Raw genomic sequence first — 18,994 nt, 5'->3', positions numbered from 1 at the left:
AGGATTCAGAATAAAGCGGATGGAGTTTGTGACAAAGTTGCGACTGGCAGAATTTATTCTGGGAGACATTTCACATCCAGAAAATAGCGGAAATATATGCAAAGTTAGAGGAGATAGTGAGGGGTAGAGACACAGGTCCTGTTGCGGATTGAACAAGAGTAAAAGCAAGAAGTTGAATTGGAGAGGCATAGTGAGACATCCGCCAAACTAAAGCTTACTGTCTACTAATTAAGTTCATCAAACGGCAAGTAAAGTAATGATTGCCATTCTGTAACTAAGTTACCGTCTTTGTATCTTTCAACGAGAGATATTGTTGTGAGAATTCCAAATGCAATGACATTATGGTGTGTGGATTCACAACATTTTGCAATTTACCATCTCAAACTCAAACCAACCTAACCCAACTGGAAGAGAAAAAATCATCTATTGGATTGCTCAAAGTTACACACTCTACTGGAGTTGAAACAAGACAAAGCATATACTGATCCACCAGAAGACATTGCTTTGCTCAATTTTTGGCCAAAGAAAAGAGTAGAGTAAACAGTATATACGATTTCCAAGGGAAAACAAGAGAGGAGTGCAATGAGGCTATAGACACAATTATTACATATATGAAGAGATTATTGAAGTCAGTTATGTTGTAGGAAAAGGTTCTCGCAAGCCGTGAGCTTAAAGTAACTACCATCTTCAAACCTTGGTTTTAGATTAAGAAGAACATGATATTATTTGCCCTTTTTTTTTCTTTTTTTTTTAATTTCGTAAATGTTCAAAGAAAAACTTTGGTTTCTTCTTATGAATAAAGTTTGTTAATGCAGAGATTTGATAACAAAAAATACGCATAATAAGATGTCAAAGGAAGAGATGGAAATAAACAAAGCCAATGAAGAGAGCAAAAGGCCAAGAAAAGATATAACATTAAAGTCAATACCTAGTTACAAAATAAATAAGTTATTAGCTAAACAAAGAGAAAGACGAAACAGGATGATCTGATCGAAGAATGCCGTCCTCATCCTAAAAAGCAGGATCAAGATTCGAGGTACTTGACATTCTCAGTCGGATCCATAAACTCCACGTCAAAAGATTTGAAAAAACTATCCATAGTAAACCAGTGATCCGGTATCCCACTGATTTCAACCTTTTTGAGATGATTGAGTTGCAAATCATAGCAGAGAAAGTAAAAGGGAGGAATCAAGTATTGTGGTACCAAGATAACTTGACCTTTTAGAGTTGTACCTTTTGCCGTGAAAAAACAGTGAGTGACTAAATGCATTTGACAAGGCTGCAAAAACAGAGTCTTCCTTGACCATTCCTTGTTCCTCCAATGTTCCACAACCCACAGATCCACCAAGCCATTCTCTTTGAGCAAAGAGAAGTCAAAGACAGCTACTTTGCCACCGTAGTTTATTAGAGCCAACCTCTTCCCAGGGGGAGGAGGAGGTAGTTTAATCATACTCAACTCTTCAGACCTGATGTCGAAACTCACAAGAACACAAGTCTGTGAAGAATCAGTGAAAGCCAGATAATATAAAACATTCTTCATAGTCACTTGTAGACGGGAAGGATGGTGAGGAGTTTGAAAATCTTTTGCAACCCTTTTCCACGAACCACCAGCTTCTAGTACAAAGACCCAATGCTCTGAAATAGTCTCTGGGACACTTGCTAATTCTTCCTTTTCTTGTTCGTCTAGTCCTTCTCTAGACAGTAAGGCCGTAATTACGCAGAGTAGCTTGTACTGATCGCTGACTGGGTCGTGGCAGATAAAGTAGAGACTGAAATAATGGGGATATCCTTGACAAAAGATTCTTGTATGGAAGGCAAGATGACAAGTTGTCTGGTGCTGGGGTTATAGATACGCGCCTCTGACTTCACCGTGAAGCAGATGAAGCCATGGAGAACGGTAGTAAGTTGCCCACCATCCCACGGATGGTGAGGTCTTGGTGGAATTCTAAGGAGGAAGACTGACATGTGGTTGTTGGAGTGGATGATAGAAGTAGAGATTTTGTGTATTCTAGGCGGTGCACTAACGACATGTAGAAACGAGGTTGCTGGATTGGTACGTAAGGAAACGGTTGCAAAAGTGTGTCGACAAGGGAGAGATGACCAGAACTTTGAGATGCACTTGAACCTCATCACCGATTTCGCAGGCAATCTCGCCGCTATTTCGATCATGAGATCCTGAGGAATCTCCCCTGCTTCCGAATCCTGCATCTTTCTCTCCACGTCCGCTTCCTGCAAAAACTCAATTCCCCCACCACTTTGGACCCTTAGACCATCTCCAACAATAGATATGGTCTTAGAGTTCTAAATCATTTTAATTGAAAATAATCAAATTAAAAATTTTAGATACTTGTTTAGTTTTAACCCCTCCAATGATAGAACCAATTAAAATTTTCAAAAATTTGAAAACTTGTAATAATAGATTACTTGCATCACATTCTATAATTAAAAAATAATTATTTGAATTACATAAATTTAAATTAATTTAACATAAATTACATAAAATTTAAATTAACTTGACATAAAAACATATAACATAGATTGAGAAATCATAAACAAAATTACAATTCAAAAGACAACTGAACACAAAACAAAGCTAAAGTAACATGAATACAATTCCCATATCAATTACATCCTTTCTCCATTAGCTTAACTAGATTCTTCTTGAGTATACACCATCAGTTGTTCATTATCCCCTGTTTTCAACACATAGTCAAACATCAAAGTAGGGTAAGGCCACTTTGAATAAGACTGCCACCAAGCTTTGAGAACCGAGGTGGGGTCTTCTGGTACCACAAATTGAACTCAAACAGGTAACAAATGTATATAAATATATCCAGAAGTCAGATGAATATATTCATAACTACGACCAATGTATCGTTCAACCAAACTATATCTCAAAATAAAATCATCTGTCCAACCATGATAAACTATAAACCGTGAAACTATAAACTAAAAGACTATACCAAACATTGATCACTTAAGTAAATTTGATGTAGACTGAACAAGCTGCCCTGGTTAACATCTAACAACCAATTTCAAAAGAGAACTGAAGTTACCTGTTTGGGATCTCTTTCAAGATTAGTAATGGACGAGACCATCTTTGTTAGTTAGGTTCTGTTCTCTGGCTTCATGATACGAAAAGTTCACCTGCAAATATTGGTGAGATAAATCAGACACACAAACATCAGAACAGTAATTGAGAGAAAAATCCTTAAAATAAACCTTGAAAGAAAAAAACAAACTTTAAAAGGTATGAGGAAAACATATAAACAAGTCTCCAAGAGATGAGAATATACAAAAACAAAACCCAAGAAACCATTTTAATCAAAAAAAACAGAAGCCAAAGTTTAAACAAGAAACAACATATATCAATCGAAATACATAACTCTCTGTACATGCAAGCAGATCAAAGATGGCTGGAACAAAGGACGAAAGTTTTAATCTCCACTGTCGGAGCTTCAATTGTCCGTGGATTTTGTTCATCGAGTTTGGTGGTGATGGTCCTCAGTCCTCTGGTGCTGGCATGAGCCTGAATGGAAGACCGGACGAGCCGTCGGAGCAAGAATCAAAGTAGCCGGAGCTCATATAGTTTTGCCGGTGGAAGTCGTGAGTTCTCCCGATCCCTTCTCTTGCCTCCACCGTTCTCCACCGTCGCTCTTCTCGTTACCGCTCTCTTCCTTCTTCCTGTTCAATCCATCTCCTTCCTCTACCGTCTTCTCCATCAAACTCCATCCTTGGTAATTCACCAATTAGGGTTCCGAATTGAAACGAAGCGAAGGATTGGAATGAGGAAGCGTTGTGGCCTTGTGGGTTTTTTTTATTTTAAAAACACTAACAAATGAGAAATTGACACGTTGCAACTTAGATATGGTTCCAAAAGTTCCATTTTTAGAACCACATCTATCTATTTTTACTCTTTTTTTTTTAATTTTCAGCATATAATGAGATAGAACCATGACATAGATACCTCTTAGATACTCCATTGGAGATGGTCTTAGATCTTAAAGAAGTTTTGGAGATTCCAAGGAAACATATATATATATACACAGATCTAGATCTATACAGGCCACTTGATTCTACTCCTTAATCCTATAGGAAAACCAAACTTAACTTTTTTTTTTTTTTTTTAATTTAGGGAAAGAGAAGGACATGGAAGAAAAAGGAAAGAAATATGTATTTCATACCAACTCTATCAGTCTGGTTTGGGGTTTTTGGCTTATCAATGAATTTAGACAAAAAAAAAAGGCTCTACTTCCTCTATTTTAACTAGGCCCAGGCCTGAACATTTTACCCGAATTCGAAGATCTGATCCAAAACCGTCTCGTAAAATTTGATCCGGATAGTAATCAAACCGATCATTTTACTCTATTAAATCTTGTTATAGAAAACCTGCAAGTCTTGCATCTGACATGGCTCAAATCTGAGATCGGATAGAATATCCGAAATATCCAAAACTTTTGGTATATATTAGGTGCATATAAGTGTTTCAATATATTTTAGGTATTATGGAATATTTTTTAAGTTTTGATTTGGGTTTCAGGGTATGTTTTTGGGTTTTTCAGATAAAATTTTAGATTTGCAAAAATATAACTCGGATAATTGAATAAAATTTCGGGTATTTTTCATATCTTCGGATCAGATTTTAAATAAAAATTCAGATACTTTCGGATAATTAAATATTTTCAAGTATTTTTTTTTTTTGTGTGTTTTAGATATTTTTGGGTTAGATCAGACAAGACCCGAACCGAATCTAATCTAAATCCGAACCAAATAATTCTAATTATTCTATTAGATTTAATTATCTAAGATCCGAAAAGGATCCGGACCCGACAAGACTCGAATGCCAGGCTTAATTTAACTTTCGATTTTTAGTTTTTTTGTTAATATTTAGTACATATCTATTCTATTAAAATAGAAATCACAACTTCTATTCATGTGTGATTTTTTAAAATTGGATCTTCTAGAAATTTTATTAAACATATTTTGTTTAATCTATAAATATATCAAATTTTAACCCTTAGTATAGATTAAACATTTGATTTTCTTTACCTTACCATCAATCCAAACATTATATTGTAACCATCTATAGATGTCAACAAGAGAGAGAAATCTATATAGAATCTGAGAGTTAGTGGAAATCATTATCATCACCATGCTTTCTATGAGAAATCAACAGAATATGATGCCCAAACCAAACCCTAATCCATAAATTGAAGAGAGGATCAAAGATAATCTTCAAAGGATGCAAAATCTTAGCAACATGAATCTCTCCCGACATCCGATCATAAAAAACCATCCATAACTCTAAGTCGGCTCAAAAATCAACTCTTCAGCTTCCTCCCTCACAGAAATTTTCCAGGTAAAATCTTTGCTTTCTCCTTTGGAATATGAGTAATTATGAGTTGAAATTAAGGTTCACAAATTCTTTATAGAAAAGGGTTTCAGGGTTTATGATTTTTTTATTCTTGGCATTCAAACTGGAGAACACGGCTCATGTTATCTAAAACAAAGGCGTCAGTATAAAACATAGAAAATGTAAGCGAGAGAGGTTGATGATTAGTGAAGGGTTAACGCTCGAGGTTAACATGAAACATGAGAAGCAGCTTGGGAACATAGAACAAAGCCGGATTTTCTTTGTTGATGGTTGTGGCAAGGATGGGAAAGAGATTTATGTTCCCTTTAAGGGTAAACTCTTCTCTTTACTCATAGATCTTAATCCAAGATTCAAACAAAATTACGTGAACCAAACTCATGGCCATTTTTTTTGTCTCGAGATAATATATTTCACATCTTATTAGTTGAATTTTGGTTTGATTCCTGGGTGAGTATTCATTTTATGATTGCTCATGAACTATTATCATTCAACGAGTTTGTCTGGATTTCAGGTGTTATTTTGTGATTGTTTAACTTTTGAGTTTTGTGTAGAACAGAACATTAGTGACAAATTGCTATGATCAAACCTGAGGAGAAAAAATGGGTTAGATTCATGTAATGTAAGAAGATAGGTCTTACAATTTTAATAGCTATGAATTGGAAGATACTTTGAGGGTGGACAAGGTCAGTTCTTTATTTTACTTTTTTTTCTTTGAGAGGGATTTTGTTTGCTCTTTGGTTCTATTGTGTTTGTTGATTAATGATTATATTATTCTGACTCTTTTTCTTTACAGGGAGTCATTGTCAAAAGAAAATAAGGTCGAATTAGTTTCATCATCATCAGAGTCCGAAAGAGTTTTCTCCTACAAGTGATTACAGTTGTGTCATCTTTGCCTCTTCCAAGAACTGGTCTTGTTGGACAGAGTCACAGAGAGCATCAATTTTAGATTTAAATATTAAAAAAAAATCAGTTCAAGAAGTTTTGCATATTTAAGGAACAAAAAATGAAGTTTTGCATTTTATTACTTTCATGTCTTTAATACAAACAAACCATTAAACTGATGGAGTCCACCAGTAGTTACTATAAAATAGTTTCATCTTGAACTGATTTTTTTTTAACATATTAGAAAAATATATAAGTTTTTTTTAATATTCAGTAGTGATAATGTTCACATATTAGTGCAGATGAATATTCTAAAAATTTATAAATACAAATAAAATTACTAGAATAAGTTATTTATTTCTATCACTTTCAATTTTAATTAAAAATTACATGTAAATATTTTATTTCAACAATATATAAGATAAATATATATAATATTTAAATTCGTTGAACTTTTCATATATTAGTTCCCTAATCTAATAAAATAAATATATAATAAAAACCATAGAAACATGTCATGCAATTATTTAAAACAATTAACTGAAAATGGACAAATATGTAAACTATAAAATTATTGTATCTAAGAGAGTCATACAAACATAAACTAAATGATTAGTATTAAAAATATATATACCATAAATGATGTAAAAACAAATATTAATGTATATAAAATGAAAATAAATACCCGCACATCAAATCTAAGTATATATATTACAAAGTTTATTAAACCAATGGTAAGATCTTTGTAGCCCCACATTCTTTTCCTTCGAATTGATATATAGCCTTTGTGAATCGTGTGTGTTGTTAAGGAGTTTATGGAAGTTTGGATTGTTATTAGTGATCTGGCTGTTACAGATTCAGAATGCCACTCGTTCTTCGATGACTAGTCAACGCTATGGTGGTTCATGTCCCTTTTGCCCCTTTGGACTGGTTGATTGGGGTCGGCAGTTGAGGTTCTCTTCATGGGCTTGTCTACATCATGTCTCAATCTGTCTTCTAATCATGGTTTTATTGTGGGTTTTTTTGTTGTTTCTTTTATTATCTTTGTGAAGTTGTTCATGTTCACTTATTTGAGCCTTCGAACGGTTTCTCTGAGTGATGCTTGTCTTCGTTCAGATGTTATATCCGGTTGTGCTCTTATCAATTCATCGTCTAAGGCTTCCCTTCTGATTTTTTTGTTGGTCGGGTTGGTGTCATTCTGGTTCCGATCCGCCTTCTTCTCAGGTTTGTTTTTCTTGGAACTTGTTTAATAGAGTTGTCTCCATATTTGGTTTGTTCCTCCTGTTTCTCTGGACTCTTTTCCAGTTTGAGTAGTTGAAGCTTGTTCGCAATGTTACAAATGTTATGTTTCTTGGAGCTGAAATCAGGTGGCAGCTTGTGTTGCCACAAGCGTGGATTAATCACCTTATTATGTGTGCTTCAGACTTGAGTTTAGGACATGCTCTCCTAAAACTCACTCTCTATTAATGATGTCTTGTCTTTGACTCGCTGGAATTTTTGTGTTACATAGATGCCTACTAGTATCTTGATCTTTCTACAACTTTTGGTTTTTTTTGCATTTGTTCTTGTTGGTCTTTGGCTATGTACGAACCTTACCGGTTTTATTCAAATATTACAGTGTTAAAAAAAAAACAGTAGTGTGTTGGATGCCGTCTACTTCTGTGTTGTAACAATGACACCCGTTGGTTATGGTGACCTTGTCCCTAGTAGCTCTGTTTGTGAAGTTATCATACGTGTACGCAACTACTAGAATTAAAGAGAGTGAATTAGTTTTCTTTTGGAAATGTTGTTTGTTTATATTTGTGTTTTGTACTGTGTTGCCGTAGACTCACTCTTGACTGTTTTATGATGTCTGAGTGTATAACATACATGGATTTACGTGTATACGTTGTATAAGCAAACTGAATCTTGTTATTGGTCTGATATGAAACTATGTTTTGTTCTATTAATGTTGTTATGCTCCTTAGAACATGTTGGTTTGCATTTCTCTTACGAGTACTCTTGACCCAGAATCCAACATTGGTTCGCTCAAAGGATAGCTGATGATAATGGTAACTGTTTCAATTGCATTGAAATCTCTGGATATTGACACAAAACGTTTACAAAGAGAAAAAGGGCGTTACAGTTGTCGACGTTTCTCAAACTCAGACTCATGGCAATGTGGGTCAAGCCAGTCTCTTGAGACACCTTTTGACACGTTAGTTCCTTTCTCAACGCCGCCTACAAGCTCCCTTAAGTTAGCCACTTTGTTTTCCCGACCAGACAAATTCATTTTCTGGTCTGCTTCCTTGAGCTTCTGCTTAAACCGCTGCTTCCTGCTCGATACGTTGCCGTCTTGTAGCTGCGACGGAGAAGCTCCTCCATGTGGTCCTAGGTAGATGTTTTCTTCAGCTTTAATCTACAAAAAACATTGAAAGATTGCTAGCTTCTTAAATACCATTAAAACTCCTCCTCTATTGATCTATTTATACACAGAAGAAATCAATCAACCACTGAATTGAGGAGAAGATGTATCAGCTTCTGAATCATCATTAGCATTCTCTTGTACAGTCTCCAAGCTTGGAATCACAAACCAGTCAGTATCTATCAAAAAAAATCAAATATTCGATTCAACGTTTTGCAATTGAACAAGAAGATGCAGAGATTGGAACAATACTCTGTTTTTTTCTTGTAAGAAAATCACAAAGCAGAGATTTTGTACTAGTGGGTCAACAAAAGCTTGCAAATTTTCGAAGTCGGATAAATGAAATCTAGGGTTTCAAAGCTTGAAGCTTGATTCAAGAACCCATTACATGAGTCGATTTTGAGTCGGATAAATGAAATTGAATCGCTTTTTTCAGGGAAACTAAAAGCAACAGAGAAAAGTGAACTTAATTATACCCCACTCATCATCTTCCGGAGGCAGAATCGGCCTCTTCTCGGATTTTGGCAGGAAAACATAATTTCTCGGTTTTGGCGGGAAAACGTAATTTTTCGGTTTTGGCGGGAAAACGTAATTTCTTGGAATTTGTCGGAAAAACGCAATTTCTCAGTTTTGGCGAGAAAACACAATTTCTCGGTTTTGGCGGAAAAACACAGTTTTCCGATTTTGGCGGGAAAACGCAATTTCTCGGTTTTGGCGAGAAAACGTAATTTCTCGGATTTTGGCGGGAAAACACAATTTCTCGGTTTTGGCAGGAAAACGCAATTTCTCGGTTTTGGCAGGAAAACGCAATTTCTCGGTTTTCGGTTTGGTGGAAAACGCAATTTCTCGGTTTTGGCGGAAAAACTCAATTTCTCTGTTTTGGCGGGAAAACGTAATTTCTCGGTTTTGAGAGGAAAACACAATTTCTCGGTTTTGGCGGGAAAACGCAATTTCTCGGTTTCGGCGTGAAACACAATTTCTCAGTTTTGGCGGGAAAACGTAATTTCTCGATTTTGAGAGGAAAACGCAATTTCTTGGTTTTGGCGGGAAAACGCAATTTCTCGGTTTTGGCGGGAAACGCAATTTCTCGGTTTTGGCGGGAAACACAATTTCTCGGTTTTGGCGAAAAAAAGCAATTTATCGGTTTTGGCGGAAAAACGCAATTTCTCGGTTTTGGCGGAAAAATGAAATTTCTCGATTTTGAGAGAAAACATAGTTTTACAGTTTTGACAAGAAAAAATACTTTTATAATTTTAGAAAGTAAACATAATTTCAAAATTTTAGAAATAAAATCTAAATTAATAATTAAAAAATAATTATAAATATTATTGGGTGTTCATGGACATACCCATTTAGACATGGTCTCTATTGGTCTTGGTCATTTGTTTGGACCATTGTCCAATATGGACGGTCCATTACTGCCCAAAACTGAAATGGTCTAACTGGTCATGCCCAACTGGGCCATGGACGGACCATTTGACAGCTCTAGTGGTGGTCTTTGACTCGGGTTTAGATCCTAGCTAGAGATATCTTTGTGGTCGTCGAATTCCCTTGTTCTTTTGGTTCTTGTGCTTTAATGTCTGTCTCGCAAGTGTGGGCTCTTGTCTCTGAAAAGTTTCATACTTTAACCATGACGAGTTAGTCTGGTGGTGGTATACGGTTGCGGCTGCAAGTACGTTTCCGGGTTCGACTCGCACTGGCCACCGAAGCTTTCACATGGGTTGTTCGGTCTGAGAAAACCAACACGTGGCTTGATTCAAAGCGGTCGCCAAAGGCTCTAACCCTGTCACGTGGCTAGTCTGAACCCACGATGTGGGGCCAGGAAACTCCTCGTAAATATCAAAAAAAAAAAATGTCATACTTTGCCGGCTTTGTGTCCGATCTTGTGAACGTGGTTTCGATCTAATAATATAATTCCAGTGTTAAAAAAAACGATTATCCAAAATTTCCAGAACTGATTTTTGACTTATTATTTTTCTAACAAGGGTTTTGTCATTAACTTCCAAAAAGAAGAAACCGAAAGTAATGAAGCTAACTCGGTTTCATTCTTTTTTTTTCTTTGAGCAACACTCGGTTTGATTCAAGCTCATACAAGATGGAGTGTGCGGCAAGAAAGAGAATTAGCCGTTAGAAAGAAGAGGAGGAACTTAGAAACAAACAAAGCTTTTTGAGGGCAAGTGACACAATTTTTCTCAGAGAAAAGTAAGAGAACTACTAACTACTAAGAGTATTCAATCTGATTTTGGTTTTGGTGTTTTTTTGGGGCTAATTCACTTTATAAAAAGTTAGCTACCATTTTAAAATTATATATATTTTGATTTGATTCAGGTTATATTATCGATTTTCGATTTATTCTATTATACCAAAAAACTATAATGATATTTGTTTTTATAACATTTTTTAAATCTTAATTCATATTATTAAAAATCAGATCACTAAATATAGAGATATTTTTAATACCCTAAATTGAAAATAAAATTCTTCTGTTTTATTTTGCTATTATAAAGTAGTTAGTAAAAATTTAAAGCTAATACATGTAATATTTTCTTATAAAATACACATAAATAACTATTGGTAATACATGTAATATTTTCTTATGAAAATTTTATAAAATACACATGTAATATTTTCTTATAAAATACACATTAAATTTTAACATAAATAACTATTGGTAAAAATAAAACAAATTATGTTTTATTTAGTGAAAATTACTTGATCAAAACTTTTTCTTTCTCTCTAATCTCTTTCAAAATTTTCTCTCAAAAAGGTCCTTTTCAAGTTTCCACCGTTTTTTAGTTTCTTTGGTTTCGCGGTTTTCGTCGGTCGTGAAAGGTTGATTTTCGTTTCATTTTTTTCTTTGCCGGTGCTTCATCTTTATTTCTACATCTGCTTTATTTTTCTGAACACAACAAATATTCATTCATCCAAGGCGGTTAGGTCTTAGTCACAAAGGCCTCAATCACAAATAAAGACTATTTAGCCAACCTATCTGCAACCACATTAACAAAGGCCTCAGTCACAATAAAGACTATTTAGTCACAATAAACATCGCGGTTTATCCAAAAAAACGATATAAAAGTGAATGTAGAGTATAGAAAGATGATGTCTGAAACACTCCAAAATTTTTCAACGGTATCTTCCCCTCATTAATGGCATTTATCAGCTGTGAGGAATCTGATTCAAAGCAGATAGACACCAAGCCCAAATTCAGTGCACTTATTCAAAGCTTCTCTCATGGCCATACTTTCTGCTAGGAGTGAAGACTTAGACTGGACATTCAGTTCGAAAGCTGTGAAAATGAGCGACATGCTCCTATCAATGATGTCCCCGCCAGAGACTTCTACATCTGCTTTAAGTGCAGATTGGCTGTATATATTTGATAAAATCCATATAAATTTTAGATGCTATTAAAATGTAAGTATTGTTTGAATAACTGCAAAATATGATTTTGGAAAATTAGTCATTATATGTGTAGAGATATATTTTTAATTTCAAAATACAAACTACATAAATATACCGGTTTTAACTAGACGATTACACAATTATATTCAAAGTATGTATATATAGTTTAAATTTACATCGATAAATCGGTCTAATGATATTTACATTTTAATATATAAGAAAACATTAAGAAATGATATTTACATTTTGGAATAGTCTAGTGGAATGTGTCGTAGGTGGTTGATGCGAAACTAGTATTAGAATATTTGAATCTAGGTAAATTTTAGTCGAATCGGGTTTGTAATTGACTTTGTATCCTTGTTTATCTGATTTTTATTTATAATAAAAAAAAATTTAAAAAAAATAGCAGAGTTGTTAGTATATGCGTGCTGTTTATATTAAATAATGCGATATCATATCAAAGTATTAATATTTAAATGTTTAAGTATTTATGAAAGGAAAATAAATTAGAATCTAGTATAACAACTATCCGATTATGAAGATTAGGCTGTATAGATTTGATAAAATCCAATAGAGTGTTATAAAAAAATCCAATAGAGCTTCTATACGCTTTTAAATTATAAAATCTTGTTCGGATATCAATATTTACTGTTTAAAAAAGATCTTTCATTAATTTGAACAGAGGTAAAAGAGGGTTCCATGTTTTCTCGAAGATGGGATCCGGGTATTATCAAAGAAACAGTGAGTGGAGGGGATCTTTTTCAGATCAGGGGTCGTCTGTACAAGGGAAGACGGATCGGAGTAGGCAAACGATGTATGTTGATGGATCGTAGAGTGGTTAATTCGGAGAAGATAAGGAAAACTGGGAATCTCGGGGAACAAGATTTGGTTCTTTAAGATGAAATCGAATATCTCTGAAGGTAATATCTTTTCTTCGTTTGAAAGTATTTTCTTTGAAGGAAAGGAGATATGGGGAATGATATGGGGATTCGATATGACTGGTATATGGAAAGCGGAGATTTTCTGGCTTACAGAAATGTGATTTTTGATTTTGGGGATTATTGAGATCGTGTGTTTCGGGTTTCATTGGTGCTTTGTGATTGTGATTCAGAGTATCAATTATGGATTTGATATCATTATGGAATATTTGTCAAATTTTGGATTGACTAAATGGACTGGCTATAAAAGGATGATGGGTTTTTTCTAGTTTGCATCGCTTGTTTTTGCTTTAAACTTCTACACGAGTTTGATCGCATTTACTATATCATGACACAGAGTCATTTGCTTAACAAGGGGGAGATGAAGAATGGTGACAACACTCGGAAAAGGTTGAAAATCACAGTGCCTCACTTTGACAACTCGGAGTTGATCAAAACCTTCTCCAAGACGTTGATTGGTCGGTGCATGAATCCACCGGCGCAGGACATGAAGGCGTTGATCACAAATCTGCCGAAAATCTGGGGCTTTGAGAACCGGGTTACTGGTACGGATCTGGGACTTGGAATGTTTCAATTCATTTTTGAAACGGATGAGGAGATAGAGGGGGTCTTGAGGCTTCAACCGTATCACTTTGACTATTGGATGCTCGCATTGGCTCGATGGCAATCAAAGAAATCTCCCCAATTCCCTTCGGAGATCACCTTTTGGGTTCGAGTAGTGTTCCCGCGGAGTTCAGGACGGCTCCTACTTATGATAGCATTGGTGATGCTATTGGAAGGACGGTGCTGGTGGATGTGGAACAGGCGAGGGTTCAAGTGGTGGTGGACGCTTTCAAGGAACTATATTTCGAAACCACTATTGATTTCAAGGGGGGAGAGTTCTATGCGGGGGAGGAAGCTTTTGTAGCTTTACGGTATGAAAAGCTTTTCGGTTATTGCGAAGTATGCTCCAGTCTTTGCCATAAGACTGAGAAGTGCCTTTTGGATCCTAAGAACATTAAGGCGAGTCCGGAGAAGAACAGGGAGCTGAGAGATGCAAATGGGGGATGGCAAGAGATGGGCAAACATGATGAAAGAGCACGAAGTTACAAGGGTGTGGTGATCAATGGAAATAGCAATCAACCAAACAGAGAGAGGGAGAGTCGGGCTTATTCTGGGAAGGGAAAGGGCAAAGTGGCTGAGGACTATGACTACAAATTGGTGAAGACAGCGGAGAGGGGTCAGAAGAGAAACGCCTCCTACCAGGGGAATTCTCGTGGACACAGCAGTGGTGATGCAGGAGGTTCACAAAGAAGATCATTTAGAAGGGAAGACACAGCTGTTGTGCCACAGGAGGTGCGTCGTCAAGCTCTTCCAAGTCGCATGGAAGGGCAAACCGGGCAGGAGAAGGTACGGGAGGAGATACAGGAAGAGACACGGGAGGAAGGGGAGTTACAGGATGTGGAGGAGGTTGCCTTGGCTCCTGTTTCAAAGGAATTTCAGGAGGCACTTGCGGATACTCAGGCGGCTGGTTCGGAGGTGATTTCTAATCAGGAAGATGAAGATGAGGGCTTACAAAGAATTCAAAGTCTTGTGGTAAGCGATAGAGCTTCTGAAAGAAAAGAGGAGGATGTGATGGATATGGATGAGATCCAAGCAGCATTGCTAGAACATGGTTTGGATGAACAGGCGATTGATGCTCTTCCGGCAGTCTCGGAGGAGGAGATAGCAGAAATGATGGCGGGTTATGAAGAGGAAGATCAACCCCATGAGGCAGGGGAACAGGCCAATGGTATGGATGAGTTGAACACAGTCGTCATGGAGCAGACACAGAAGCAGGGGTCTCGTAAGAGATTGTTTAAGCCACCAATCAATGTTGCAGGGAGTACAAAGCTGAGGAATTGATTTCCTGGTACAAACAGATGATACTAGAACTCAAGAGGATATTATTGAGGTGTCCAGGAAGCTGCAAGAGGCATATAAGGATGAGGAAGAGTATTGGCATCAGAAAAGTATAAATATGTGGTATTCATCTGGAGATCTCAATACAAAATTCTATCATGCTTTAACTAAGCAACGAAGGGTCCGGAATAGGATAGTTGGGTTACATGGCGGGGAAGGAAATTGGGTTACAGAGGACATTGGAATAGAGAGAGTGGCGGTTGAATATTTTGAGGATTTATTTACTACTACCTCTCCATCGGTTTGATGCGTTTCTCTCAGAGTTAACACCGAGTATAACTCCACAGATGAATCAACGATTATTGAGGATAGCGACAGAGGAAGAAGTCAGAGATGCTCTGTTTATGATGCATCCTGAGAAGGCACCAGGACCGGATAGCATGACAGCTCTGTTTTTTCAACATTCATGGCATATTATTAAAGGGGATTTGGTGGAGATGGTGAATGATTTTTTGGTGTCTGGAGAAATGGATTCAAGGTTAAATATTACTAATATTTGCATGATTCCAAAGACGGAGAGACCTACAAGGATGACGGAGTTGCGACCTATCAGCTTATGTAATGTAGGGTATAAGATTATTTCGAAAATTTTGTGTCAACGGCTGAAGGTATTGCTGCCTTCCCTAGTTTCAGAAACACAATCGGCATTTGTGGCAGGGCGACTGATCTCTGATAATATCCTTATAGCACAGGAAATGTTTCATGGATTACGGACTAATGAGGCATGTAAAGGCAAGTATATGGCAGTCAAAACGGATATGAGTAAGGCTTATGATCGGGTTGAATGGGCTTATAGTAAGGCATTATTACAAAAGATGGGGTTCCATGAGCATTGGATTAAACTAATGGTGGAATGCATATCATCAGTTCAATATCGGGTTCTTTTGAATGGCCAACCAAAAGGACTTATTATACCACAGAGGGGCTTACGACAAGGAGATCCTTTATCTCCCTATTTATTCATTCTGTGTACTGAGGCTCTGATATCAAATATTAAGAAGGTGGAGAGGGAGAAACAATTAACAGGAATAAAGGTGGCCAGGGCATGCCCATCAATATCACATCTGCTTTTTGCGGATGATAGTCTCTTCTTCTGCAAAGCTCAAAAGGAGGAGTGTCATACTATTCTAAGGATATTAAAGGAATATGAGAAAGCTTCGGGTCAACTTATAAACTTTGATAAGTCTTCAATTCAATTTAGACACAAAATTGAAGAATTTGTCAGACAGGAGCTAAGGGATGTTTTGGGCATTCAAAATTTGGGAGGAATGGGAACATACTTAGGATTACCGGAGAGTCTTGGAGGTTCTAAGATACAAGTTTTTGTTTTTGTTCAGGAACGGTTAAATAATAGGGGTCAATGGTTGGACTTTTAAGTTCTTTACAGAAGGAGGAAAGGAGGTGATCATCAAATCCGTGATTACGGCTTTGCCAAATCATGTGATGTCGTGCTATCGTTTACCCAAGGCTACTGCAAAAAAATTGACGAGTGCGGTAGCTCAGTTTTGGTGGAGCCCAAGCGGTAGCACAAGAGGAATGCATTGGAAATCATGGGACAAAGTATGTGTAAGTAAGGAAGATGGAGGTTTAGGGTTTAAAGATATCACCGACTTTAACACTGCAATGCTTGGTAAACAATTATGGCGGCTGATAGAAAAGCCAGATACTTTATTTTCTAGAGTTTTTAAAGGTCGGTATTACAGGAATGCTTCACCCCTGGAACCGATTCGTTCATACTCTCCGCTCTTATGGTTGGCGGAGTATTGTTTCTGCTAGATCTCTGGTAAGCAAAGGACTAATCAAAAGGGTGGGAACATGATCCTCCATATCTGTATGGAATGATCCTTGGCTCCCAACCACTCGCCCGAGACCAGCAAATAAAAATCAACACAATCTTTACTCAGACCTTACAGTGGATTCGCTTATTGATCCTCATTTGCGAAGATGGAATTCGCAGGCGATTCGGGCTTTGGTGGACCCACAGGATGTGAAATTAATAGAGAGTATACCTTTGAGTAGGACTCGGATGGCAGACAAAGATGGATGACATTTCACAAATAATGGAAAATACACGGTTAAATCTGGATATCAGGTGGAAAGGATATATCCAGATAGGGCAAAACCACCAGTAGTGTTTGGACCTACGGTGGATATTTTGAAGGCACATTGCTGGAAAATACGGTGTCCACCAAAGATTAAACATTTCCTATGGCAATTGGTGACAGGGTGTATAGCAGTCAAGAAAAATCTGCATAAGCGAGGGATACCCGGAGACATTGTTTGTGCAAGATGTGGTGCGGAGGAGGAATCAATCAACCATGTGTTTTTTGAATGCCCTCATGCACTTCAGACATGGGCTCTTTCAAAGATTCCAACAAATCCAAATATGTTTCCGACAAGTTCCCTCTTTGTGAACATAGATCATCTTTTTTGGAGAGTGCTTCCACAGATGGAGGATCATCAGTTTGCATGGATACTATGGTATATTTGGAAGGGAAGAAATAATAAAGTCTTTAGTAATATGGATGTAGATCCGCTAGATACCCTTAAACTGGCTGACACAGAATCAAAGCTTTGGGCTGAGTCGCAAATTCTGACTGATGAAAAGAGAGTTCAACAGGTTGGTGCAATGGTTCTTCCGTCAATCCCAGGAAGATGGTGTTTTACGGATGGTTCCTGGAAAGACAATGATATTTTCTCAAGACAAGGATGGTATAGTACTCTAGAGGGATTTGCGGGTTTGATGGGTGCAAGGAATGTTCGGGCGTCCCTTTCTCCACTTCATGCAGAAATGGAAGCTTTGTTATGGGCAATGGAATGTATGAAAAACTTACGACAATTTCAGGTTACGTTTGCAACGGATTGTTCTCAATTGGTGAAGATGGTTTCAACACCTGAGGATTGGCCAGCATTTGCAAGTTATTTGGAGGATATAAACAGCTTGAAGGAGAGTTTTTCCTGTGCAGAGATTATCTATGTCCCAAGAACGCAGAACAAGCAGGCGGATAGCTTAGCCCGTAGCGCTAGGAAAGAAACGTCTTTTGTAGTTCACATGGATCAAGATCTCCCAGTTTGGTTCACAGAGTCTATATGAGTCTGTAGAGTAGATGACAAAAAAAGAAAGATCTTTCATTAATTTTAAAATATTTACTAATTTAAATTACAAATTATATAAATGTACCGATTTAAATTTTTTAAGGTTACATTATATATAGAGAGATATTTGTGAAATTTGTTAAACCATATGGATTCCTTTGTTTTACATATTGTTTTTATAATGTATAAATCTATCTAATCATATTTTCATTTATATATAAGAAAACAGTACTACTGTTTTAAAATTGTTAGTATATACTAGATTCTTTTTCCGCGCTACGCGCGGATTATGTATTTTCTATTAGTATAATTATATAATGTTTTAATTAGTTTTTGTTTTATTTTACACTTAGTGTATTGTTTTTATCTTTTTGCATGCCTCATTTTCCCAATATTAACTTAATAAGTTCTTATTTGCGTAAGTGTTTTTGGTTGGTTAGTCTCTAAATTTTCTTCAATAATTTTATTGATGTTTATTTTTTAATATTTTAACATAATTTAGAATTAATAAACCGGAAAATGTCTTCAACATTAAAGCATATTAAGATACTTTGGATTTTTTATTGCTTTTTGATTTAGTTTTGATCTTTTATACTCTTGTGTGATTTTAATAATGCCTCAAAACGATTTGACTTGTATTATTTTGGTCCTATTCTGAAGCTGCAAACAACATCAATAGTGGTGTTATATTAAATTTTTGTTTCAAATATTGAAGCGAGTAATAATTTTCACATACTTTCATGGTAATTTATATTTTAAATTTAATCATATTTTTATATGTAAATTATTGCATCAAACTGGGGAGATTTGTTTTTATTTGACCAGTTTAACTTAATATTTTCATTGTTTTGTGTTTGGTTTATTGATATAAAATGGGGAATTTAATTTCAATTTTTCTTTATTGTTAGACAGAGTCTTGTTTTTTGTGAAATATGTTTTATTATGTAAAGCGAAAAA

At 36.2% G+C, this 18,994-nt stretch overlaps 3 long non-coding RNA genes and 1 pseudogene across 4 annotated transcripts; 1 reads left to right on the top strand and 3 right to left on the bottom strand.

Annotated features, from left to right (window-relative positions):
• Positions 1-914: 914 nt before the first annotated feature.
• Positions 915-2,263, bottom strand: LOC125598256 (annotated as a pseudogene).
• Positions 2,264-2,477: 214 nt separating this feature from the next.
• On the bottom strand, positions 2,478-3,207 carry LOC125598257. The gene is made up of 2 exons (XR_007332326.1): positions 3,057-3,207; positions 2,478-2,693 (listed from the first exon to the last, which is right to left on the bottom strand). It is a non-coding gene; the product is annotated as an uncharacterized LOC125598257 (long non-coding RNA).
• A 1,936-nt stretch (positions 3,208-5,143) lies between these two features.
• Positions 5,144-7,487, top strand: LOC111204664. 2 transcript variants are annotated; one of them, XR_007332327.1, is made up of 3 exons: positions 5,144-5,685; positions 5,931-6,057; positions 6,168-7,487. It is a non-coding gene; the product is annotated as an uncharacterized LOC111204664 (long non-coding RNA). The 2 variants fall into 2 exon arrangements; XR_002657168.2 differs by lacking the exon at positions 5,931-6,057 and having other exon boundaries at positions 5,180-5,685.
• A 792-nt stretch (positions 7,488-8,279) lies between these two features.
• LOC125598258 lies at positions 8,280-9,149 on the bottom strand. Its single transcript, XR_007332328.1, has 3 exons — positions 8,913-9,149; positions 8,747-8,839; positions 8,280-8,654 (listed from the first exon to the last, which is right to left on the bottom strand). It is a non-coding gene; the product is annotated as an uncharacterized LOC125598258 (long non-coding RNA).
• Positions 9,150-18,994: the final 9,845 nt, after the last annotated feature.

This window comes from Brassica napus, unplaced genomic scaffold (genome assembly GCF_020379485.1).
Source record: "Brassica napus cultivar Da-Ae unplaced genomic scaffold, Da-Ae ScsIHWf_1672;HRSCAF=2293, whole genome shotgun sequence".
Lineage (NCBI taxonomy): Eukaryota > Viridiplantae > Streptophyta > Magnoliopsida > Brassicales > Brassicaceae > Brassica > Brassica napus.
The sequence above is the reverse complement of the archived record's forward strand: the minus strand, read 5'-3'. Positions and strand labels throughout refer to the sequence as shown.